Source organism: Anastrepha obliqua, chromosome 1, assembly GCF_027943255.1.
Source record: "Anastrepha obliqua isolate idAnaObli1 chromosome 1, idAnaObli1_1.0, whole genome shotgun sequence".
Lineage (NCBI taxonomy): Eukaryota > Metazoa > Arthropoda > Insecta > Diptera > Tephritidae > Anastrepha > Anastrepha obliqua.
In genome coordinates, this window is record NC_072892.1 from 104,797,465 (window position 1) to 104,825,100 (window position 27,636).

At 36.0% G+C, this 27,636-nt stretch overlaps 1 protein-coding gene across 1 annotated transcript in view; it reads left to right on the forward strand.

Moving 5' to 3' along the window:
• Positions 1-27,636, forward strand: part of LOC129253509 (platelet binding protein GspB) — a 102,220-nt gene that overhangs the window by 42,218 nt on the left and 32,366 nt on the right. Inside the window, exon 2 of the mRNA XM_054891919.1 lies at positions 1,330-1,381. The gene's annotated coding sequence lies outside the window, so the exon portion shown is untranslated. The remainder of the gene's footprint in view (positions 1-1,329; positions 1,382-27,636) is intronic.

The following is a 27,636-nucleotide window of genomic DNA, read 5'->3' on the forward strand; positions in this document are numbered from 1 at the left end:
TGTGCAAAAAATGGAATTAAGTGCTCAAAAGCACTTGAAATGTTGACAATTGCATATGGTAAGAGCACTGTGAGTCAAAAAATGTTTACAAGTGGTACAAGCTTTTCGCAGAAGGTCGAGGAGATGTGAATGCCGTCGCTCGCTCTGGATGCCTCAGCACATCAACAACCGATGAAAATGTTGAGAAACTGAAAAAAATTGTTGTGGAGAATCGTCGAGTCGCAATTAGAGAAGTTGCTGAGGATGTTGGTATATCGGTTGGCTCATGCCATGCAATCTTTTCGGAAATTTTGGGCATGAAGTGTGTGGCAGCGAAGTTCGTTCCAAAATTGCTGAATTTTGAAAAAAAAAACATCCCACTAGCATCGCTGAGGAATTGTTGAATGACGTGAACGATGATCCAGATTTGCTTAAAAGGGTCATAACTGGTGACGAATCATGGGTATATGGTTATAACATCGAAATCAAAGGCCAATCGTCCCAATGCAAGAGTCCAAGAGAGCCAAGAGTCGATTGCAGAAAATCGCCGAACGCGCAATACACCTGTTTTATTTATTCCTCTCACAAACAAACTAAACATGGTACGTGTATATTGCTAAAACCGTGAACTTATCTTCGAGACCAACATAAAAAATAAAATATTAGAAATTCGAATGTACGTAGCCCGCGAAATGTCCGAATTCACCTTATTTTTTTAACAAACCTCGTTTGTAAATATTTTTAGTGCCCCAAATGCGGCAGTTTTGCTTGTTAACGTATCGGTTCAGGTGAAAATATGACGCATCTCTCATGATAAAAGAATCACGCAATGCGTGAAATGCATTTTCTGCAGAACGACGCATTTTCATAAATCGTTTGTGGATAACTTTTATGCGTTGTTCAACTGAGTATAGATCTATGACTAAGCTTGCCAAAGCCTTTAGTATCAGCTGTCTGCAGAAATAAGCATATCACAAATAATTGATATCTAAGATCTGCATTACGCTTGCATCACCCTATACATGATGTTGTGCTCGATAAGTTTGAATGTATTTACTTTTACGTATGTATGAGTATGCATGTATGTGTTTTCATGGTTACCTTTATGTTCACACGTATCATGGTATCATTAAATTCATGTTTTGATCCAACAACAACACCAAGTAAGTATTTAAGCTTAAATGTTTGCTTTCAAATTAGTTTTGCAAATTTGGCTTCCACATTTCAATTTGTCTACATATAAGTAAATATTCTCTAATTTATTTTTTATATAAATTTTTTTATTTTTTAATTTACCTTTTCCCCTATTTAAGAATAATTAAGTGATTAAATTTGTTCGTTTCTTTTCAGATTATCTATATAAATTAGCGGTGGTTAAAATCGAATTTAACAGACATTTGAGGTGAGTTATTACGGAGTTATAGTAAATTTTTTTAACTATATATAAATTAATATGAGATAAATTTTTTTATATTATGTATGTGGCACAAAATTAGTCACCCTATTAGCCGCCCCAGCCGAATGGGTTGGTGTGTGACTACCATTCGGAAGTGCGTAGGCTCAAATTTCCGTGCAAGAAACATCAAATGGTAGAAAAAGTTGTTTCTAATAAAATAGAATTCGCATTTGCGGCGAATTTTAAATTTATTTTGAATGCAGTATATCTGGCAAAACATTTTGAGGCAGCGTTGATTAAAGCAGCCCTTTCGCCATATGAAGTGGTAATGTTCGATTGAGTGTTGCAAAATTACAAAAAATATCTGTAACTATCGCCTGCTTTAATTTATTTACCTTATTTCTAAGTTACTTCTTCGTCATATTTTTTGTGGAATTTATTGAAAATAAGTATAGAAAAAGAGTATGCAGCTGTATTAAGAACCGAACTTACCGGATCTGGGATAGAAAAACAGAGATTTTAGTTTATTAGAAATTAGATAAATAAACTTGGGCGGTTTTTGGTTTGGCAGGTTGGCACATCATATCACACAGGCCATTAGGTGCACGCTCGTTCTCACGACAGTTGGTTCTACGTTACCAGAACGACCCGGACTTATATCAGCCACGGACTGTCACTCCAGCAGCATTCCTTGTAAATGAGGAACGTGTATGGTACGACAACACAAAAAGTGGATTATTGAAGGACTGGGATCCGGATCGCAAAATACCTAAAAAAAATTTAAATCTGGATCACGATTTGCAGATCACTCGATAAAAATTGCATGTTAAGCCTCCGCGTTATTTCGCCAGTACACAGCGTTTTTCTATCATATCGGACGTAGAAAACGCATTTCTGCTGTTGCCAGTGCCGATTATAACAAACGACCAAATCTATTCGATCAGTGATAATTGATAAAAGTCAATCTTATATCGGGTGTTTTTTAAGAGCTTGAGGAAATAAAATGGTAATATTTACAAAAAGAAATGTGGTATTGTTGGAATGCATTTTTTTTATTATTATTCTGGTAGGTGGTTTCATGGTATTAATTTTTTGAATATGATATCCGGCATTCAATTTTTGAAGAAATCTGAATAATAAATCTAAATAAGCTCAATCAGCAAAAAATGCGATGCAAATGATCGTCATTTGGATTCAGTTCTTACACGAGCTGTCCTATCTCGACGAACAAAACTAACACTCTACAAGGGTCTCATCATGCCCGTCCTAACGTGTGGCGCGGAAGTGTGGACGATGACAACATCCGATGAAGTGACGCTTGGAATGTTTGAGAGAAAGATTCTGCGTAAGATTTTTGGACCTTTGCACGTTGGCAACGGCGAATATCACAGGCGATGGAACGATGAGCTGTATGAATTTTACGACGACATAGACATAGCGCAGCGAATAAAGATCCAGCGGCTACGTTGGCTGGGTCATGTCGTCCGAATAGATACAAACGCTCTGGCTCTGAAAGTATTTGATGCGATACCAGCTGGTGGTAGCAGAGGAAGAGGAAAGCCTCCTTTGCGTTGGAAAGATCAGGTGGAGAAGGACTTGGCTTCACTTGGTGTGTCCAATTGGCGCCGGTTAGCACGAGAAAGAAACGACTGGCGTGCTTTGTTAAACTCGGCAAAAATCTCGTAAGCGGTTATCGCGCCAATTAAGAAGAAGGGAAGCCTTGATCCTTACGTAACATTTTCCACGTACTCGAAGGACAAAGGTCACAAATTGAGAATGACGAAGAATCGACATTTCGACGTCTTCTCGAACACTTCGTTCTATCAACTTCGCGAACTGGAAATGGTTGAGGTGAACATTTTTTTATTTTTCGACATAGTCTGCTTTTAGGTTTATACACTTCACCCAACGCTATTCTAGTTTGTTGATCCCTTCCGAATAATAGAATTCGTGCAAGTCTGAAAATTAGCAATTCGTTTCTGTAATCACCTCGTTTGAATAAAATGATTTTCCCTCCAGCCATTTCTTCAAACTAAGGAACAAATAGCAGTCCGAGGTAACAGCAGATGCCAAGTCTAGAGAATAGGTGGATTTTAATAGAGTTTTAACCCCATTTAAATAAATTTTGCTACCACAAATGCTGAGGCGTGCGCTGCTGCATTGTCGTGATGGAAAAGTAAAATCGCTCGACTTCCTCGATTCATACGAATGCCAAACACAAAGAGGTACACCGATCTGATTGAAACTTGGTGTCTGTTCTTCCAAGAGATGCTACGAACTAAATAAACCTTGATTTGCGCCAGTAGTGTCATCTCTCTGACTTTTCACGGACTTTTAAAGCGACCCTCGTATATATTTAATCTTGCCATAAATTCTGTGACAAATGGTACAATGCATATAGCGAGAACACATTGACAGAAAAAATTTCCGTTATTTTTGCTTTTGTTCGTATGCATTGACTACTCATAAATTATACTCAGTTTCGTGGCAAATTTCGCTCGCTAACAAGTGAGATTTACGATTTGCTGAAAAAACTTAAGATTTCGATAATGTTTGTTTACCACACAACCAATCGTTTTTCATAAACGTCTAAAGTGACAGACAGAAAAAGTGGTTCGCGTGGTTCGAACAAGTGCAGCCATAAAATCCTTTCGAGAAAGAATTTGCAGATATTCCCTTAGAAGGCAGAAAATCGTATCCAGACAAATGAATGTATCGATCAGAGCCATGCCAATACTAATTAGAGATGATCTCCACATGAAAGCCTTCCGTCGCTCAACTGGTCATCTGGTCATCAACGCGCTTGAAGAAAATTAGACTCGACAGATGCAAGCAGCTTCTTCGGTGGCACGCAATCAACGGCCATGAAAATATGCATTTCACAGATGAGAAAATTTCCACAGTTGAAGAAGCTTTTAATAAGCAAACTGACAAAATCTATGCTAAAACTTCTAAAGATGCAAAAAATGCTGTGCCAAGTGTTCAGCGGGGCCACCGTCCAGCCTCCGTAATGATTTGGTGAGGAGTGTCTTGTAAAGGCGTTGCATCTCTTCCTTTCTGCGAAAAAGAGGTTAAGACCAGCGTACCAAAGGAATATCTTAGAAGGCGGGGTGAAGCAGTTGAGAAGTACCCACTTCAATGGAAAGCAGCAAGATTCCGCTCTGGCCCATAAGACAAAAACCACCCAGCAGTGGGCAAAAAACAATATTCCTGGGTTCATAGCCGCAGAAGATTGGCCGTCTGGAAGTCCAGATCTGAATCCATTGGACTGTAGTTTGTGGTCAGAGTTGGAAAACACATCCTATCGAAGATTTCACAGAAATTTTGAGAGTCTCACACAATCTTTGGTTCGAGCAGTGACTTCAATACCCATGGAAACCGTGCGTGCTGCAATAGCTGAATGGCCAATCGTTTGAAGGTTTGTGTAAAAGTAAATGTTGATCATTTCAAATGAATATTTAGGATTTTGTTTTAATATTTACATAGTAATATGAAACTAACTTCATTAAAAAAGGTTTATAATTTCATATCTGTAGCGGACTTAACTTGAAACAGAACTTATGGCAGGACTAAGAATTAGGAATAGCTCATACTTATATATCTTTCGAATAATCGAATTTGAAGCTGAGGCTATTAAGTCTGTAAAAAGTTAGCATTTCTAGGAATTTGGTCTTGTATTAAAGTGATGATATTCTCACACAACATACAAATGGCGAAAGTTTCCTATTATTGCCCATAGCGCTCTCTCTCCTCAAAAACCTTTTTCTACATTCAATACTTCTTACATGCATACAATTCACTAAATCAAATTCCTTAAGTCTATAAATAATTAGTGGAACTATATTTGATTTAAAAATTCATTTCGAGTTCTTACTTAAAATTTTAAATTTATTAATCACTTCCGCCACTTGGTTCTCCTGCCCTTTCCAAAATGCTTATAAATTAGCTTTGACCTTTGTTGCCGCCTAAAACGTTTGCAGCCATTAGAAGTTCGTTTAGAAATAGATTTTGTGGTAAATAGATTTTGAACCAAAACGAGCTACAAATTAACTGGCTATAAATAAATTCACATGCACGCACAAACACACAAACGCGCATGCTCATATATGTAAATGAGTGATTACATATATATGCAACTACATTTAGTACTTATGTAGGCTCAAATTCCATTGTTTTCGCATGCAAATGCCCCTTAACCCTTAACTGGTATCGTGGGGGCCGCGCAGACCCCACGCGTTTTATTTTTTTGAATTTCTTAAAAACTACGCATAGTACGCGGCTGCCATTTTGAGTAATCTCATTACGTCGCGACACGCGGCGGGTGTCGGACGTTCGGCGCTGAAGCTTTTACCAGAGCGGAGCTACGTACGTTGCGGGGGCCGTGGGGACCCCACTATACCCCCACTATACGTTGAAATACTTATGTTTTAGTTTATTTTTTCAAAGATGATTTTATAAGAAATAAGAAAACATACATATGTTAGCTAAAGACTTTCGAAATAATAGTTTTTTTTTATTTTTATAGCGGTAAGAAAAAAATACCAAAAAATTGTCCAAATTTTGTGATCTCTTGTAGTAAATAAGTTAAAAGAAGTATATGAATAAAAACTTATTAATTTCATAAAACAAGCTTGTTATTTGTCCTATCAAAATAATTCTTGAAAAAAATTGTAGACATTTGTGTCCTAGAATCTAGTTTTAATAGGGGGCCGCGCGGCCCCCACGATACTAGTTTCGTTAGTCAAATTTACGATACCAGTTAAGGGTTAACCATTCCTTTATCGATTTAATCATAACCACAAACATAACTACACTTTGAGGCTTTCATCACTCATACGCCCCAACCATAGTTGTGTGCTTTAACGCCTAAGATGTTGAACTAATAACAGCAACATACTCGTTGTAGGTTGAGCTGAAGTTGCGCAGCACATCATCGGAGTGAGTATTTTAAGACTCTTAATGAAATTAAATTCAATTAAAGTGCGTGCGAAGGCAGTATTCATAGAAACATTTATAACTGTGGTGGGTGGAATTTTAGTACTTGGCAGCTAATTATTAAGCAAGAGAGAATTTGTAAAATATTTGCATGCTTATAAACGCTTTTGCATAGCATACGAAATTGTACTTTCTATAATTAGAAAATAGTTAATATTAAATTTTATTAATGTGGCTAATTTTTTCATATATGTAACATAATGGGCTGTTCAAAACCTTTGGTAATAAGAATAATCGTTAGTTTTGATTGGGAATCTTACAAAATTTCTGCTTACATAATTACAGCCATGGTCTATTATGTTATTATTCTTCTGCTAAACCGAATCAAGGCTTGTATCGGCAATTATACTGAATCACACTTTGTGTAAAGAAAAACGAACAAACTCGCGCAGGAGTTTAATTTGTGGAGGAAATCCGGCTGCTTATGGATTGTCCCCTTGTTTCCTCTTCTAATATTGGCTTATTCCAATTTCGTATTTAAATACAAGCGCACTTTCAATTTTTTGTGAAGATGGCAATGTGAAAACATATTTAAATTTTTATATATTTATCATTATGGAATTATAAGAACATTCCAATAGGATTTGCTGAACATATAAGCGACCATCTAATCCGAAAAGTTCATTATATATTCTGGCAAAAAAATATCGGGAATTTTTCATTTAAAAATCGCATGTTACACATATGTCTACATTTTTTTTGCTGGAAAGTTGGTACAACTGTCCTCTATAGTGTCGCAGAGTTTGAGTGTGATTTGTCAATTAGCTTGTTTTTGGCATTTAATTATATCAGTCAACCGCAGGTGTGCTCTGCGATTTTCACAAAATATCGGACAAAGAATTTGTCTTAAATTTTATGTTTTGAACAGGATTTCGTGTGCCGAATAGTTAAAAATGTGTTAGAATGTCTATGTTGAGTGTGTTTTATTAAAAGCACGGGTCCACGTGTGGTATAAGGAATTTGCAGAGGGCCGAGAAGTCTTGGTAGGTCTGCCCCGATCTGGTCGCCCATCAACGTCTTCAATGGATGAAAACGTGGACAAAGTCAAGAAAATGGTGCTGGAAAATCATCATTTAAATTTGAGGGAGGCAGCTTGGGGCCTTAGTGTGTCTCACGAATCAATTCGCAACATTTTGCACCATCAATTGGACATGAGACGTGTGGCTGCTCGACTCGTTCCAAGAGAGTTGAATTTCTTTCAAAAAATTCATCGCAAGAAGGTAGCTGAAGACATGCTTGAGCAAGTGAATTCTGACCCAACGTTTATCCAGCGACCCAAACCAGTCAATAGGCGGCTGAATGGCGCTATCCACATAAGCCGGAACCCAAAAAACCTCGTCAAAGTCGGTCAAAAGTGAGTCAAAGTCATCGTTTTCTTTGATTATTATGGTGGTGTGTACTCGGAATTTGTTCCAAATTGTTTTACGGTAAATAAAAAAATATTATTTGGAAGTTGTGCGACGTTTGAGAACGAATGTGCGTAGGAAACGGCCCAATTTGTGAAAAGAAAACTCATGGATCTTCCACCATGATAACTCACCGTCTCACAAGGCTCATATTGTGAACAGTTTTTTGACCAAAAACTCGACAAATATTGTCGAACAGAACAACCACCGTATTCACCGTATTTGGCCCCTTGTTACTTTTTTCTTTTCCCACAACTTAAATTGCCACTCCGCGGACGCCGCTTTGTGTCGATAGAGGCCATTAAGGAGAATTCGCTGAGGACGCTGAAGAAGATCTCTTCAATCGCGTTTGAAAGGTGCTTTGATGACTGGACTAATTGTTGTCATATGTGTATTGCTTTAAATGGAGCCTATTTTGAAGGCGACAAAATAAATTTTGATGATTAAACAATTATTTTGCGTTTTATTGAACAATTCCCGGTACGGCATATCTCAGTTTTTCTTTTTTTTTACGGTGGGCATAAATTTGAAAATTGTGGTCATGGAAATATTTATACACCTCTGAAATTATTATAGAGACGCCACGTATTCACTTTACCACATATTGACAATTTACTTCTTTAAATAATTTTCTTCGATAAGCTTTTTTTTTTGGTTCAATAACAAAGCAAATATTAATTCAAGTTTCAAACTTTGTACAAGGTTTGAAAACATTCAACAAATTTTCACACGAATTTCAATATTTTGAATCATAAGGCAGTTTTATAGCCCAATAAATTTTAGTATAAAAAAAAGCAAATTTGCAGTTGCTCAAAATTTTCATTGATTTTTGAACATTTTTTCTCGTGCCTTTATTATAATTTCGGAAGGTGTATTACGTTAAAGCTCGATTTTTGATAAAAAATATGATTGCCAATGTTCTACGCGGAGTTTAACGAGCATCATTATTGTGGAGCATTTTAATCAACTAGCTTTCATTTTCAGCGGTTAATTTAACCCTTTTTAAAGGAAGCCCAAGTCCTTAAAATAGAACATTTGAAGACTAAAATGCTCAACGAAAATGTTTATAAGAAATTTTTGTGCTGTTAACATTTAGTTTAATTTAATATTTCAACATTTATTTATTATATTTCAATGCCGTATTTTGCATACTAATTTGAAATATTTCTTTCTTAAAAGCATACTTCTTTCAATTTACATACAACATTTCTTTTCTATAGGCGGGTGCATATTTCTGTGTTCAGCGCATGAAATCTCATTCCGTATAAGGAAATTAGAAAACCCATTTTCATTTCTCATTATCTCAAAGTGACATAAGAAAACTGTCTTTGAAACTCCAATGCACTGTTTAAAACTATCCCAGCACAAAAGCTTTCATTATAAGTTGTTCAACACTGCGATTCATTTTTATACCTATCACATGCATACATACAATGCATACGAGTATATTGCACTCAATAAAAAAATGTTTCCCCTCTTTTCAATTCCCTTCATTTCATGCTTACTCCCCGTGTACGGAGGTGTAAATCAATGCATTCTAAATTGACGTATAAATTAATCTTTATTAAAATGCCTTCGAAAAACAGATACCCTAAAACAAAAGTGAAATCTCTAACTGGGTCAAACACAATTGTGACTGAATAGTTCGCAGCAATCAAACCGGCGATATGAGTTTTGCTCAGCGTTTGTCTACCCTGCAGGGAAATTCTATATTTATATTATAGCTCATTTCTGTGCACAGTGGTGCAACTTATTCGAAAAAATGAACCAAAATCGTTTTCTCTGAAACTAAGTGAGAATTCGCAATGAATCTAATATTAATACCCTTGTTACATTTTTTGGTAACGAAATCCCAAGAAATCGGAACAAAACAAAATTTCGCATACCTTTTGATACTTTTTGGAAAATGCAAATAGTAAGGCATTTATGTAACTAACTACTCGAGCCAATTTGCTAAAAATTGGGAAACCTTTTTATAAATTTTGCGAAATGGGCATGGTCTAACCCCCTTATGATGAAATGTGTGCATCGCATTAATCGCATAACCGATTTGCCCTAAACTTAGTGCACGACAAATTGGTTTCACCACAATGGGGACTAGGGCCTGCAGGCCTAATAGTAATAATTGGCACCTATACCTTTTATTGGATATTTGACCGAGTTCCTCCTTCTATTTGTAGTGTGCGTCTTAATGTTCTTCTACAAATGGAACGACTTATATGTAGTTTCATGTCGCCTCCGAACGGCAGACAGAAATACACTCGGAGGGTTGTCATTGCGTGCCGAAGGATAACTGTTCTTAAAAGAAAAAAAAAAAATCTTCTCATTTTTGCAAAATTGTTGCTTTTTAAAGTCTTAAAGTATGGTTTTAATTTAACTTTAAATTTAAATACCTTTAACTTGATATATCATTTAGTTTGAACGCTTCAGGGATTATCTAGGCATTAGAAATTTTAATATACTTTTTTTCTACGTCGCTGGGTACATATGCTATGGGGACCTTTTCCGCCCTGTCAGACATTTTTCGACTAAACACAGAAAAAGTCAAAAGTTAGATAGATACTTATTAAAATAATTATAGTCTGGTGGTAATGCGGGTCATCATATTCTAAGTATTATGATTTCAAGAAGAAAAAAACAACCAAGAAGAAAAAGACACCCTAGGCGCCTACGATTCGTCACTGCACTGCTCGCTATGTTTGGCTCGCTTAATGAGAAATTGGAATTCACATTCAATAACAAAGTTTTCGAGCAAGACTCGCCGATACCTCATAAAACTTGTAAAACTCACTATTTTCAATGCTGCTAGCTCTCTTTTCTGATATTTGGTAAGTTTAATTAAACTGCTTTGATACGACAAATTTTTGTTGCATCAACTTTGCGAATGCACTTTTGATGTTCCCGTCGTGTTCACACACATTGAGAAGAACGGGAACACGAGGGTGTTGACCGAGCAAATCGGTGGCCTGCTCTTTCCAGGAGTTACGAGGAGAAGCGACAAAATTTTTCATGTGTGAAAGCGGTCTAACTGTTACTCATTAAGTGCTTGCAAACAAATATAATCCGTTCTAGTGCTGCCAACATATTGTTCATTTATGCCAATTCCTTCGTCTATTTGTCACTTGCTAACGCTTCGCGAATCGAAGGCAGCTTTGTTGTGCTTAAGCTTATTAGCAAAGTACGGCTGAGTACAAAAGGATTAGAATAATGAAAAATATTTAAACGAATCTGATTTCTCGGAATCCATCATCACGAACTCCTTTCACTTGCCCAGATCTAAGAGATCACACACAGAACAATAGGGTTGCGATCACTTTTGTTGACGCGTATAGAGGATGCAGAGGGTGTGTTCACTTCGGAGTGGTACTTTTCATACTTTTGGTTACTGTGGGTTTTGTTCTATGATATCTAAATATAAATTTGGGAATCACGAAGCCGTTCTTCAACATTTCTTAACACCAAACGATACAATTCGATTTTTGGGAAATTGTCAATTTATGCGATATCCAACGAAAACAAAACTTCTTGACGACCAAATGTTCATTCAACATTACACCAAATATTCTTTCATAATGGTCCCACTAATAACGAAGGATGATATACATACATAGATAGAGGGTGATAAGATAGAGGAGCTCGCGCTATTTCACATGACGACCTTGCGCTATTAGTTGGCACACAGCATCGATTATTTCTGGCACAACCACTATTTTTGAATGGCCTTTACCAAATTCAATCTGCAAAAATCGTCGGCCACATTGAAACTCGTTGTACTATTACCAAAATGACAGCTCATGACACTTAGTACTACAAAGGCGATCCTGTTAAAAGTTATACCTACTATAGTTAATATATAATTTTTTGCAGCTTTCCCACCACGATTGTGCTTCACATACTGCATCCATTGAATTCACTTTTCGATACCTTTTTCCTAAGTACAAGTACATATTTACATGCATATTTATGTATAATATTTCAATGCTTTCCTGCAGGGTTCATACACGAAGGCACTAGAAATGGTGTTTTCTTTTTATTTTCCACAATGAAGCCCAAATGCCATTAACTGTTTAGGTGCGTAGATACAAATGTGTATAAATAGACATTTAGTAAATGCATTCATGTTTCACATGCATACACACATGCTTGCATATTTGTACACGAACACATTCACGACTGCAATGTTGTGTTTGTTTTCATTATAGCTGTAAGGTGCCGTTAAACATTGTGGCTACCCAATAAAGAATAATAATTTCGTTTATAAGACTAACATTTGAAATATTCCACTCGTACGATTTATTATCTCGAATCTGAATAATCATTAATAGGAATAATCAATTAGTCTTTCACACAATACCGTTGCCACAGTTTCTTGTCAAAGCAAATGATTTCAACAGATTGTGGATCTCTCTTCCTCTTGAGCACAGTCTAAAGTCGTCTAAGCGATATTGACCGATTTCAAAGCGCGCCATCAATTTTTCCTGTGAAGTGAAAGTTTATACAACTCATTCTGCCTTAGTCTATAAATCTTCTGAAGAATCTTTGTCTCTTTATTTATTGCCGCTTAAGCTTGTGCGCCATTTAATTAGATGGATGAGACAAGACCACAACAGATTCCAACACTGCTTAGTCCAAAGTAGCACTTGTTGCTACTTTTGTTATTGCTTATACGTTAGATTTCAAAATAGATTCTGTTAACGGTATTATCTCTGACTTCTTATCATCAGGAAGTTTTGCAATCAGAGAAACAAGTGGTAATCGCTTGGTACCAGATCTGGACTATACGTTGGATGCTTTAAAATTTCCCAACCAAGCTCCCGGAGCTTTGGCGAGTCACTGCAGACGTATTCTGATAGAACACAACAATTCTGGCCGTTTTTGGTCGGTCGGGGGCTTCAAACGGTCCAATTGTTGACAGTAGAGATCTGAATTTCGTCTTTGGCCATAGGGAAACAACTCATAATAAATGACTATTTTCAAGTTCCGCTAAATACACAGTAGATCCTTTCTGGCCATTGGTCCTGGTTTGGCCACCGTTTGAGTTGCTTCATCACGCTTTGACCACTATCGCTTTCGCACAACATTGTCGTATGTGACAATTTCAACGATTAATTTTGCGCCACCTTTTCAATTATTGTACAAAAACACGCGACCTAAAGTTTACTACACTCCATAAAAGATCTCTAAACTATCAACTCAGCCGTGACCTACCGCTGCCAATCTACAACTCAAGGATGATAGATCTTTTCCCCATGTCAAGAACTGATTGTCCTTTCCCTTAGCTAGCACTTTCTACCTCGTTTGGCCGTCACCCAATATTAGTATTGCCAACTGTAGTTGACACACAGTTGGACTTAGTTCTAAAATGTATTTACTCGTATTGCGCGTATCGAATGCTGAAGCCGTATGTAATATCGTCTTATAAAAATGTTTGCCTGGGTGATTTGGCTACACAGCTGCCACAAGCTTTTCAACAACACAGAATCACACAGTTATACATTTACCCTATCTGGAATCGTGAGATGGCATTCACTGATACATACTTACCTTTTAGCTTAGAGGAAGTATCCAATCTAGGCACCAGAGCATATAGTGATGTTAGCTTTATGTATCTTTAAGAAACCTTGTACTACTGTGGGCAAAAAGTAAGGTGAATTTATTTGTCAAATTTCGCGGAATTAAAATTTCGCTCTAGTTATTTTTTTCATGAGTTGGCAGCACTGTTAATAAGATCTGGGCTAACTTTCATGTGAATGTCATTATCAGTAATATATTTACGCTTGTGTTTACCAAACGACCAAGAGTGCATTTTTCGATTTTTACAATGTCTGATTTGATTGAGCAGAGAAGTGCCATCAAATTTTGTTTGCGGAATGAAATTTCGGCTGCGGAAACGTTTAGCATGTTGCAAAAGGCATTTGGTGATTCGACCATGTCGCAGAAAAATGTTTATAAGTGGCACAAAGACTTCAAAGAGAGAACGTGTTGATGACTTGGAGCGCTCCGGACGACCATCGACGTCAACAGATGACCAACACGTCAATAAAGTGAAGGAGTTAGTGCTCAAAAATCGTCGGCTGACTGTTAAAGACCTTACTGATATGATCGGAATATCAGAAGGATCTGTGAAAACCATTTTGAAATACCATTTGGGCCTACGAAAAGTCAAATCTCGTTTGGTACCGAAAACTCTCAATTTCTTGGAAAAAAGTCGTCGCGTTGATGTGTGTGAAACAATGCTTTCAGACTATCAGGACAAGCTCAATTGCATCATTACGGGAGATGAGACTTGGATTTATGCTTACGACCCTGAAACAACCGACCAATCAAGCGAATATCGTGCTAAAGGCGAGGCCAGACCGAAAGAGCACGTGAAAGTCGTTCAGAAATAAAGGTCATGATGACAGTTTTTTCGATTTTCGTGGTGTGGTGCACTATAAATTCCATCCACCTGGCCAAACTGTTAATAAGGAATATTATTTGAGCGTTATGCGTCGTTTACGTGAAGCAATTCGTCTAAAAAGACCAGAATTATGGACCAACAACTCTTGGTTTTTGCATCACGATAATGCACCGTCTCACATTGCACTCGTTCTTCGTGACCATTTCACCAAAAACTCCACGCATATCGTTCCGCAACCACCGCATTCGCCTGATTTGGCTCCGTGTGACTTCTGGCTATTCCCAAAACTCAAGAGACCACTCCGGGGAACGCGTTTCGAGTCGATTGAGGAGATAAAAGCTAAATCGAAGAAGGTGCTGATGGCTATACCGGAAATGGACTATTTGGCATGTTTCGGGGAATGGAAAAATCGTTGGCATAAGTGTATTTCATCGAGAGGGGATTATTATGAAGGGGATGAAATTGATTTACAAGAATAAATAAAGATTTTTCATTTTACAACCAAATTCACCTTACTTTTTGCCCACAGTAGTATTTCTAGAATTACTAAATGAACAAATGAAACTATTTTCGTGGCGTACAAACTGTAGGATCAGTCCACACAAATATTGTATGTTGGGTTATACTAAATTCTGCCAAAGATATTTAAATAATCCAGATGCATTTATTTATATGTATGCGTTTGGCCATTGTTTTTATTTTTGTCGTAATTCAAATGTAAGTGTATTAAATTGAGTTCGTTTATATTTAGAAATTAAAAATGCTGGAAAAATAACGAATATAAAGCAGCGTACGATAAAAATCAGACAGCCTGTCGTTGGGGTCAGCCGAATGCACAAAATGTATTTTTAATTTTAAACAAACCTAAATACATGCATAAATACATACGCTGAGATTTTATGTTATTGAGTGCTTGAATGTGCTTTTTCTTATAAATTGCATTAATTACATTTTTTCACTGTTTATACTTTGGTATTTTATTTCTGAGTTCAAGCTACTTACACACGAGTATAAGTATTTCCAGAGGAATGCTTTACTTTTGGCCGCGATTTATATGTATATGCAACAATCTTTATTGATATCTTGGTTATTTGAATGGACTGCATTCATTAATAAATGAATGAAATTTATGGTTGATATACATACATATGTACATATACATACATACATACTTAAAGTGGCAATAAATCAGTGCACTTGAGTAACAACCTGGATTACTCCATTCGTGCAGTGTATGCTTGTGTAGGTAAGTAAATATAAGAGATATATGTAATGTAATATCTCTTGAAGAAGGAAAATACGTACAAATTTCAGAATAATTACGAAAAACATTATATTTTATGCTTAACTTTCGTTTGAGTCATTGGCGCCACTTTAAAACGGCACTATTTCATTATTATTCTTCCTCTTCTTCATATTGGTTGAATCAGTAACAGCCGAAGTTACTGATGAATTGGGCGAATTCAACAAAGCGCACCAGCCATTTCTTCTCTGTCAAGTGAAGTTAAGTCTCTCTCCTCTTCATCTGTGTGTACCGTATCGAATTCTTGGATGTTTATTCGCTCACAAATCTGCTGCAGAATCTTTGACTCCAACACTTTGCGGTGCCGCAACCTATAAAGTATGATCTTTGCTCGTCAGGAGATAACTTTAGTGCTGAAATACCTCACCAGTCCAAGAAACATTTGTAGTCAAAGAAGCTAATCCTTTGGTCTTCCAGGTTGGCATCATTATCGGTGTTAGTGTGGTACTGCTGGTTTCCATGTAAACACTGCACATTTGCCTACACAATTAGTGGGATAGTTCTATGTGGAGAAATCCACACACGTGCAGAAAGTTTTTGATTGTCATTAATCTGGAAGTTGCCAGAAAAGATTGCTTTGCGTACATTTCAAGCAGGTGATAATTTCCAACATTGGTTAAATATCAGCCGGATAGGAAACAAAAACCTTTTTGCGGGTGAGCTAATATGAATAGGCGAGAGTTGGAGCTGGAAAAAGCAGTTCGCTACTTAATATTACGTTTCCACCGCTTAAGCGCAAGCACCAGCCAAAATTCTTGTCAAATCCCATACAATTATCATAACGCGCAAACCCATTTCAAACCCAATAATATCCGTTTACATAATTTTCCCCTTTTGCCATTGCAGTCTTATCGAAACATGGCCACAATATTTTGCAGCTTGCCAATATCGAGACAATTTCATTGGCTATCATTTCGTTAAAGGTTTTGTACATCAGAATGTCGTGACAAAAGAAATTAGATAAAAAGAAGAAAAGGAGGAATCACCAGGAGCTAGATGCATACGACGATGGTGTGAATGGAACGGTTTCTCGTCATTGTGCAGACATTCTAATCCGTTTTTTACTCTACTTAAAGCAAGTAAATGTCCGTCATATATTGGGTTAAACTCTTTAATGCCCAAATTAGGTGATGCTTGGCTAGGTATTTTTTTTAAGTATGCATTAAACTCCTAAACAAGGTCATTCATTTTGCTTTACGCACTGTGTGATTCAGTATAATTGCCGATGATAGCTGTGATTCGGCTTAGCAGCTTCTGTGTAGATACATAATATAAAATAAAAAATAAAAATAAATAATTGGCGCGTACACTTCTGTTAGGTGTTTGGCCGAGCTCCTCCTCCTATTTGTGGTGTGCGTCTTGATGTTGTTCCACAAATGGAAGGACCTACAGTTTCAAGCCGACTCCGAACGGCAGATATTTTTACGAGGAGCTTGTTCATGGCAGAAATACACTCGGAGGTTTGCCATTGCCTGCCGACAGGCCACCGCTATTAGAAAAATGTTTTTTTTTTATTAATTTTGCTTTCACCGAGATTCGAACCAACGATTTCTCTGTGAATTCCGAATGGTAATCACGCACCAACCCATTCGCCTACGGCGGCCGCATAATATACATACATAAATATCCTAAAACTAAGAATAACGGGACTTTAGATCGCACTTGTGCAATGTTGCTTAGAGGCATAGGGAATTTTTAAATATCGTGAAATAAAATCTACGATACTACGATACGGAAAGACCGAATTTTTCATTTACATGGGGTTCTCATTAGTTTGATCGTAACAGCTGACACGGGACTGCGTTCACGTCGTTCACTGTTTTCAGCAATAGTTAGACACAGTGCAGTAAATTTTAAGTGCACTGAGCATTTTACTATCACTATTTATTCATTTAGTGGTAGTGGCAACAAAAATTCCCCACAAAGCACTTAGTTGGTAATGCATTTCCAATTTCGCAGCCACTCTATGGTGAGTGGTAATGAATTATTTAATAAAGCTGTATTTAGACGTGTAAATCGTATTTAATTTTTGTATAAAATTTTACACCCTCATATTTTATATATCTAAAATCTCTCATGCAGCTATATAATGCCACATTTATTGGTAGTAAAATGTTCGTTCCATTACCCCTGAGTAATAAAACTAAAAGTAAACTTTGCAAATCAATTAATTTCCATTTGCATTTATTCATTCATTTCACTTTGTTTAAAAATTATTGCCATAAATATTTGTGATCTTCTTATTTCTATGTGTTGCAATCATAGTAAAGTTCCATGGGCGTATTCGCACTTATGCATGAGGTATGACTAATTATTCGTCTTTATAATGATATAAATACATATATCGCTGGCACACAAACAGATGTACTTTATAGAATTAATCTAATACAAATGCATTTGAAGTCACTGTCGCACGGGAATTTTTCACAGAATGCACTCAAAGTATGACTTATGCGCTGCTTACTCACTTAACTTAGAATTCTAAAGTACATAGTACACACTATGTAAAGAAATTTGCATGTAAACTAATCGATTAGCTGGCAATAAATAGTATCTATTCATTAATCGTGTCTGAGTAGGCCATTAACCATTTTGCAAATTTTTATTTATTTTTTTTATTGAAAATAATTATATTTATTAAAAGATACACTCTTGTTTGATTTCCTTGAGATATATGAGATATGCATGTTAGGGTATTAGTAGCCTCAACTCGCAATTTTTTTAACCTAATATAATTAGTATTTATTTGTGTCAGGGTATTTGAGTATATTTGTTTCGACATTTAGAGGAAATTATTTAAAAAAATAACTACGCACTTATCCCCTTTGTACTAGTTATTGAAATAAACACCGGACACTCAGTATAGTAAAGAACAATTTTCCAAGGAGTACGGAACAGTCTACAAACCAACGATCAAACCGAAAATGAAACGTTAAGACAAGATTATTCTCCTTCTTTATAAGGCTTTCAAGTTTATCAATAAGCATTTTGATTCAAAGGTGGGTGGAGGATCCGGGAAGCAGAAGTTACGTAGTGCATGCCATAACATTTGAAGGATTGGAACTCAAGCCTGAAACGTTCAAGAATGAAGTACTAATATTTCAGTAACATACCAGTACATACAGTCGGGTCGATATATACACACGGGTCGATGTATCCCAAAATTACTTAAGTGAACCCATCTTCGAGAATTGAGGGATGAAGTTACTAGTTGGCGTGTTGAAAGCCAAAGTTTGTGGGAATTGCAATTTTGTATATTTTTAATTTAATTCATTGTGACTCAGCGGTTGACATTAACACATGCATAAAATTCAAATAAATTTATTAGCCAATTGTCAACCGAAGCATATTTTCATGCATTTTCAAACAATTATTAAGGGAAATCTCACAGCAAAGATCTGATTTATGAATTTATTGCCACAATAAACATGTATTATTCGATGCCAACAACAATACACACGAACCCACTATCTGTAGCAACAATCTTGAGGGGAAACATAAAGTTGTGACAGCATTTCCCAGCAAACATGTTTGACACATTTTTCACAAAAGAAAAATGAACAAAAATAAAATAGAAACTCGCCTTCTACACAACGCCAACAGACGGAAGTTACCAACTGTCCTTGCTATTGCGGCATCCGCAAGCAAAATTCAGCGCTGCAACAGTTTCACCACAACTGATGCTGTTGATATTGTTGTTGTTGTTGCCGCCGTTGGTACGGTCTTTTGCCAATTTAATGTCTGCATTTACCCGCCAATTTGGAGATATGAATTATAGATATTATTTCGTGGAAGTGAGCCAGTTTTCCGGTTTTTTATTCGCGTTGTATTTTTTTTCGTTCGGTTTTTTTTTGCCAAACTCATGAGCAGCAGCAGCAATATAACAATTTGAGGTGCAGTCTGTTGATTTTGCCAACTGCTGCTGCTGGTGGTGAGAGTTTTGGCTAGGTTTTAGTGCGCCCATTTGAATTTAGATATTTTAGATATACATACATATTTATGTTACGGTAAAGTTTGATTATTTAGTTTCAATTTTTTAGTAATTGGCTTTGAAAATGAATGTGAAAGTGCATTTTATTATTATTCTTTTCTTTTGCTGCATGCAGTGCGAAGTGACCATTCAGGCGGCTAGCCAATAAAAAGTTTTTCTCTGCATGCAATTCAGATTAACAATTAACTTTGCATTAATTGGTTTTTATATTTTAAAACATCAAATTTAAAACTAAGCAAAACTGTAAAAATCAGAATCCTTTAGGGCAAACCAGTCTGTTTAAATCGAATACTTGTGGTAAGTGACAAGTGACAAAATTTTAATACAAGTCAATACAATACACACAAAATATCTTGAATTGCTATCGAGCTGTTAAATACAATTTTAAAGTATTGGTTAAATGCTAAAACGGACAGCGGGAGCTTTTCTTCCGTGGGCCTGTTATTCCAGAAATATTTAAACAATGGCATTTTTACTGATTTGTGAAAACTCTGCTTGACTCAGCCTATCTACAAATCAGGCAACCGGAATCATGCATGCAACTACAGACCTGCTGTTAAGCAATGTAAAGGGTGATCAATTTGGAGGTACCGGATTTTAAATTGAAAGAAAAAACATAACGAAAACTCAAATTGATTGGACAATCTTTATTATTTTTGTGTAGAACCATTTATGACATTTATTTATTTAAAGATAATCCCTTTCAAATGTTAGCCTCAACTGCGCCGTGATTCGGCCATCCGTAAACACGAAATTTTAATGACTCGCTGTAGGACTTCAGTCGGTATCTCGTGAATAACATTAGCAATGTTGGCAAATGTCTCAATTGAAACTGGTTTATCCACTAACTATTTAGGTTTTACATAATCCACAAATAAAAGTCCAAAGGTGTGATATCACAAGATCTTGGTGGCCAAACCGCCGACGCAGTAAAAACATTGTTTCACGGGCTGTATGGCAAGTTGCGCCAAATGTTGTGGAGACTACGGCCTTCCATTTTCAGCATCAAAAAATCGTTTATCATGTCGCGATAGCGTTCATGTTACATTGGCATCAGCCTCGTCTTTGAGGAATTATGATTCCTCTAGCCCATAGGCGGCCCCAAAAACCAAATAGTTGTTTCCAATGGATCTAATGGCAAATGGCTTCGAGTTGCACTTCAGCACAAATATGGCAATTCTTCTTATTGACGTAGCCATTAAGCTAAAATTGTTGGCCTGAGCGCGCGATGATTATTTTCACAGAGCGTCGACTTTCGCAATAGAACTGCACGATTTGTAAAAGTTGTTGAGGCGTAAGTCTTTCCATGCTGAAATGTCAATGAATACTGAAAAAAATTATGTACATATTTAGTTTGACAGTAGTCACGCGTGATCTGTCAAAAAACCCCTATTGGAAAAAATACCTCCAATCTGATCACCCTTTAACAGTGTAGCCATAAAAACAAAAGAAATGCACATTAGCAAAGATTACCAGAGCGATTGTTTTCAAGGTTATAGCAGTAGTAAGAAATGTGTAAAGACAAATCCAGTCTATTCCGAATTGTCGGTGAAAAGATTTCTAGTCGAATACAACAACAATGTGCTTGACTTATTTGTCGTATCTGTTTATAAGAAAAAATCTGCATTAAAAAGATTGATTCTGTGGAAGCAGTGAAAGAGAAAACGACACACATACTGAAGTAGCTGGCAGAAGAAGACTTCCAGCAGTCTTTCGAACAGTAAAATATTTGCATTGAGTGTCGTTAAGATAGAAGAGGGGGTGTTAATTAAGATGATAATTAAATAAGTACAAAATCAAAATAAATGTTTACAACGCCAATCTCGTTTTTTAATGGCAGCCACACCCCCGTATAAGCAAAAAGTTTGTTCTTCAAATGCGGCTTTGTGCAGATTTACACTCATTCTGTGTCAACGTCTTTTCCGGGCGAATCAATCAAGTTGGCATTAGCAAAGAAAAAAAAAGAAGTCAATGAAGATACAAAGATGGAGCGAATGAATTAATTAATTAATCATATTTTATGACAACAAATTCTCATTAAGATACACAAAAAGACTTTTATCACTCAAAACCGTTTTTTTTATTTAATACAAAATTTATTCAAATTAAAATTAATAATTACTTTGCGTCCCTTGAATGTTGTTCCCTTAGTCAATTTGCTGTGTGATAAGACAAGAAGATGTTAGCAATATCTACAAAATAAATTCAAGTCAACGGGCTTGTTCTACAAATGGCACGACTTGAAACCATCGCGATTTGCAAAACCTTTCCGGAGATTTCTTAACAAAAAGGCAAAAATGTGTCGCTAATTCGTTAGATATGACGTAAAAGATATGATTGTAGCAGTTTCCATTTTCACAATGTATTCCTCTCATTAAAAATATTCCAATATACTTAAGTATGTAGCAAATCGTAGGACTTGCGGTAGCTGCCTGAAAATCTTAAATTTTTAAAAACTTCTCGCAATTGCAAGAAAGCCACAAAACAACGAAAGAAAACGAAAAATAACAAAAATTTAAATATTGGTTAAATGCTTGCCACATACAGACATATGTATTTACATCACTGACCCAAATCCGATCCCAAGAACCCATCTAAGCCAGTTTGACGGCATTTCAGCAGTTATGTATATGTATGTACGTATGTATGCATGAAAGAAGTTTGTACATATATTCGTTCAACTAGTTGCCACTAATTTGGGCTAGAGCAGCAAGCTTGTACCTCCAGCCGCATTCAAGCCGCTGGCCATGGTTACATGAGCGCTACAAATAGCAAACCAATGTGCAAGAAGATTTTCGACAGATAAAATTGTGATTTTTTCAATTTCTTAAAAATAGATATACACATATGTATGCATGTAAATATAAATAAAAAAGTAACCCATAACAAATAAATAATCAAGTGGGCAACCGAATACTTATGGCTATTCGATGAGCTGAAGTCTGCTCAAATGCGACTGCAGCAGGAAAATCAAAAATGCGCACTTGCCAGTTGGTAACTTTAAAATCCGTTTCTTTTTAGCACTTTTTGTTTATTTTTTTGTTTTTTTTGTTTTTGTGTTTTGCTTTTCTTACCACCTCATAATAGATAATGAAGCAGCAAATGATATTGTTGCAAGTGTTTCATGCATTACGAATGCAAGTTAAAATACCCATACTTGTGTATTTTTTTCGCTGCTTCTCTCCAGTTTTTTTTTCATTTTTTTTCACTATTCCGCTGAAACGTAAACTTTCCAAATCATTGAGGTGTGAATGCGCAAAGTTTCCACCCGCCTAGCCGCCTTTTCCGGCTGTTGGCATTATTTAGTTTCATTACTTATTCTTTCACACCTTTCTTTTTTTTCTCTATCTCTCACTATCCCTCTATCTCCCTGTCTTTTGCGCTCCTTTCACATTTCACAATAGAAGCTCATGCAAAAACCAAACTATTGTTGATGTATTCAATTTGGAAAAATCTTGTGGTGTTATAAACTGTATGTGCATATGTTTGTACCTCATCCACCGCTTTGCCAATTTCATATTCACATTCCAGATTCAGCATTCAACATTCATGATTAATGAATTTAAATGGCATTGTTAACTGTTCTGGTTTCGTGCTTGTGTTTTTGCTTTTGTTTTTTTTTTGGAGAGTTGGCTTTTAGCTTTAACTCGCATGTATGTACTTACGTGCAAATCTTTCTCTATTTATGGACATTCGTTTGCTGCATGCCGGCCGACGTGGGTGAGTTCGCGCACTCTATTAGCGGCGATGGTTTGATAGACGTATTTGGTAGGCAAAAAATCTAGTTGGCCAATTTCGTGTGGAATAGTCATTTGTATTTCCGGATTAGTAGTGTCTTAAGAGTTCTTGCCTTTTAAAGCGTGTTCGCTGATACTAATTAATGAGAATTTATTAGATTTCTACACAAAAGTTAACATACTTTGTTAAATGAAAATCTTTGACGATTTTTTAGGGTATTATGGTGATTTCCTTCGCATGAGAAAAAATTGTTAATAAAAGTAAAAAAAAAACTTACAATATTATAATAAAAAAAGAAGTTAATTAAAATAGGCTTAAGCTAAAAACATACAAGCGTGCTTAACTGTTCGGAAAACTTTATTGGAATCTGTATAGTTCATTGGCGGGCTTAAAACTATTTATGTTCTACCAATAACTCCACGCATTTAATCCTATCCAATTAGAAATAAAGTCTAAAAATACAATGCTAATAGTCAAAAACAAACAAAAAAATGCAACCTTTACACCCCCATCGTGCCGTATTATACATATATGTACATATAGTATATAAATGGCGCTTACACTCTTTATCGAGTGTTTGTCCGCACTCCTTCTCCCATTTGCCCGAATTTAGTGTTTATCCACAAGTGGAAGGGCCTACAGTTTTAAGCCGCCTTCAAATGGCAGTTGGTCTTTTATAAGGACCTTTTTCATGACAAAAAACGCTCAGTGTTGTGCAATTGCTTGCTGAGAAGCGGCCGCTATAACAAAACTAAGTTTCTATCATTTGGTGTGTGTTTAATGCCGAATTCCCAAATTTCATGCTCGAATCCGGCTACTTCTGAATAGCAGTCACGCACCAACCCATTCGGCAACGGGGACCGATTCTTTGGAATGATCTGAAACAAAACTGAATATAATCTTTGTTGCCAGTATGTACTTTAGGACGAGTAAAACTTTTTCTCTACTATGTTTCATTTCTATATTGGCATTTCTCAACAAGAAGTCCATGTAAGATAAAATGACTCATTTTACGGAGCATGAAAGCATATTTTGTATTTCTGTGTAAGATCTTCCATCTGCTTTCGGGGTTCTGCGGTGCAGTGTTTCGTTCGACCCACTACGGTCAAACAGAAGAAATAAATGGATGACATTCAACAAAATTACTTTCTTCTAAAGCAATGCAAAATTTTATTAATATCCCTTGTATTTATAATCTTAAAAAAACTGAAAGCACTGCCATTTCAATTTTGCACTTAAAAATGTAACGACGCCAATAACGAACCGTTATTTACGTAATAGCCAGATTTATTTAGACAATCGCTACAAAACTTAAATCATTTAACCCTTTGCAGATATTTAGTATTGAAATTTTCCTTTGACTGATTTATAGAAAAACAATAAATGGCTTCAAAATAATTGTTTAAGAGTACTACTTTTTTCATATTTTCAGCATATCTTCTATTATGGTAATTCCAACTAAAAGGTAGAGTTTCAATTATCTCAATTGTTTGCTTTCATTTAAACACAAATTCAAATGAGAATATCATATTCGATGATCTTTGTTGGGTATCAGCGTCCCCAGTTGGGTTTCTGTAGTAGTATTTATCACATATGAGGAATGAAATAAAAAAAAAATCTATATTCTGATCCAAAAGAAAAACCAAATGCAGTCAATTATAGCCAGTGAGGTAAACTGCCGACCGTACTCAACCATTTTACATACATACGTAATTCCTTATGCTTTAGGAGGAATGTATAAAACAGTTTTTAAACTATCAGCAAACTAGCACAACTGCCAATGATTGGGAATAATAGAATAAATACCTTCACCTCTGTTGAGTGACCTTTTTTCATTTATTTATTTGTTTTTGTTTTTTAATAGAATGTCAATGTTAAACAATTCAATCACAAATAAATTAAGGAGACCCGGTGGTCTAGAAATTCGACCAAAATCGATTTTTTGTTTTTTCGATATTTCGAAAGTATAGTATCTTAAAAATATACTGCGAAATTTTCATGCGGTAAGTCCCATTATTGTGGCGTCTACAACCCATTAACTAGGTAGAGAGCGGTACGCGCGTTTTTCACATTTGTACGAGTATGTGAAAGAAGTTAAATAAAAAGCCTAAAAAATGTAAATATCGTTTTTCATTTTTTTATTGTAAAAAAAATCCTAAAAATACCCTAAATTTTTTAGATCTAGACCACCGTCATTTTAATGACATTTCTTACAGTTCACAGAGAAAGAATATTGGAGAATACTTGGAATTTAGTTAAACAATTCATTTCACTTCACATTTTGAAGTAGTACTTTGTGTAAGAAAAATCTATGCTGAAAAATCTAATTTGAAAGCCTATTCAACTCTCACAAAACTCTAGAAACCGGAGCGCTGGAAGCTTAATTATTTCTAACCATCCCTAACCAGAAAATATCATAATTTCGTAATCTTTGCTGAGGAATATTGAAATTAATTTTCTCAAATAACGATGGGGTGTCAATCACCCCACTTATCATTGTTAAATTTAGGTTAGGTTAGGTTATACTGGCTGGCCGAAGCCACGCAGAGACCATTTTCGCCCTTAGCGATACCAGATTAGACTCAAAATGCGCGTGCTGCTCGCGAGTTTCAGGAGTCGCTCAAGCTCCAGTTCAGGGATAGATTCTAGTCTTTCAACACTAAGAGTACCCAGTGCCTATCTGTAGAAGATGCTCCAGGACTTCTCTTATACCCGGCTTATTGGATTTCCTGCAATCATCGTTAAGAGTTAGATTTAGGTTGTAAGCATTCGCTCCAACTAGGCAGTGCGCTGTTAGTACACCAACTAAAGTTCTACAGTTCCTTCTGTCGAACGATATAACCGACTTAATATACCTGACACCATATGCGTATTTACACATGGTCCTGGCAACTTTGCAATTGACTACACTAAGCCACCTCCCTTACGCTTTTCTTAGCAAGTGTTCCTCCAGTTATTTTTGAATTGTGCGCAGGGGTTTAAGTATCTGACTTATTTGATCCTCTGGAAGTCTCGTGTCTTGTTTAGCTATTCCATCCACTGTCTCATTTTCCTCTATGCCTTTATGCCCCGGAGCCCAATATACACCAAGCCTGCGGTTACGAGCGAACTTTTTAATTGATTCCTTACATTCATGGATATTTTTGAATAATGGACGGCATAATTTTATGGCTTTTATAGCCGCTTGGCTGTCCACGTAGAAGTTTCTTGCGCAGTTAATTGTTACGTCTGTACATACAAGCTTTGCTACTTACTTTACAGCAAATATCTCAGCTTGAAACACAGAACAATAGATAGGGTGTTTGAATGAATTTTTGATGCTTAATTCCGCTCTTCCATTTGAGATCCATCGGTAAAGGCATTGATGGTGTTACTTTTCGGAACTAAGCCTTTGCGCCATCCATCGTCTTCGATAACGGTCTTCAGCGATTTTCCAAAACTCGTAACTAGTCTAAATTGACTGTCGTTAAATTTACTTTACCTATTTTTTCAGATAAAGTTCACCGTTGGGTGGATCGATATTGGAATATCTGCTCATCCTCTCACAATTTTCATGGCATTGATGAACTATCAGCCAGCTATAAAGCATATACTTATTAATTTTTTTTGTGCGAATTTCCTAATAATAATAAATTTTAAAAAATAACTTTCACTCCACCGAATATACTTAAGATAATCACACTCCCAATACTTTATTAAGAGAATGTAGACAAATATTATTAATTTTGCTGTATTGTTTTACTGTTTTCTTCGTTTCTTATTCAATCAGCACCATTAAAGCCTTTAATGAGGTCTTTGCATGTAACATTCAAAACTTTTGTTTACAACCAGCAACAACAAAGTTCATTATACTGAATGCTTGGCAAACTTCACAAAAAATTTTGTATTATGTCTAGAAAAGTAAATTTTTTATTTTATTTTTCATCATGCCTTCATGTGTCATTATTTTCCTAATTTTTAATTATTGTAAGTTTGTCTATAACCGCTTCTTTGTGTTTAAAAATACCTATATTGTATTTTATTTTTCTATCGAAAACTTTTGTTTTTAGCTTAAGCGCAAAAAAAACAAACAATAATTTACAATGCAACCGTAAGACTAACTTTTGTTAGCTGTAAGCGAAAGTTATTGCCTCGAAGATGAAGCAGTGGTAAGTGGTTTATTGTATAACCGTAACTGTATGCATCTTGAAAAAAACAAAAAAAAAATCATTAAAACAAAAGGGATATTGTTGTTCATTAGTTGGGATTTTTAGTAATATCGGTAGTAAATAAGTAAATGGAACATTGAATTTAATGTTTTCTTAATTAGTAGCCATCGCAAGCTTGGTCAGAGTTAGTTACAGTTATGCCGGAATATTGAAATATACATAGCGAGCATAAGCTGAGTGCATGGTGATTTTTTTTAATATTTATTGCTGTTATTCGGGT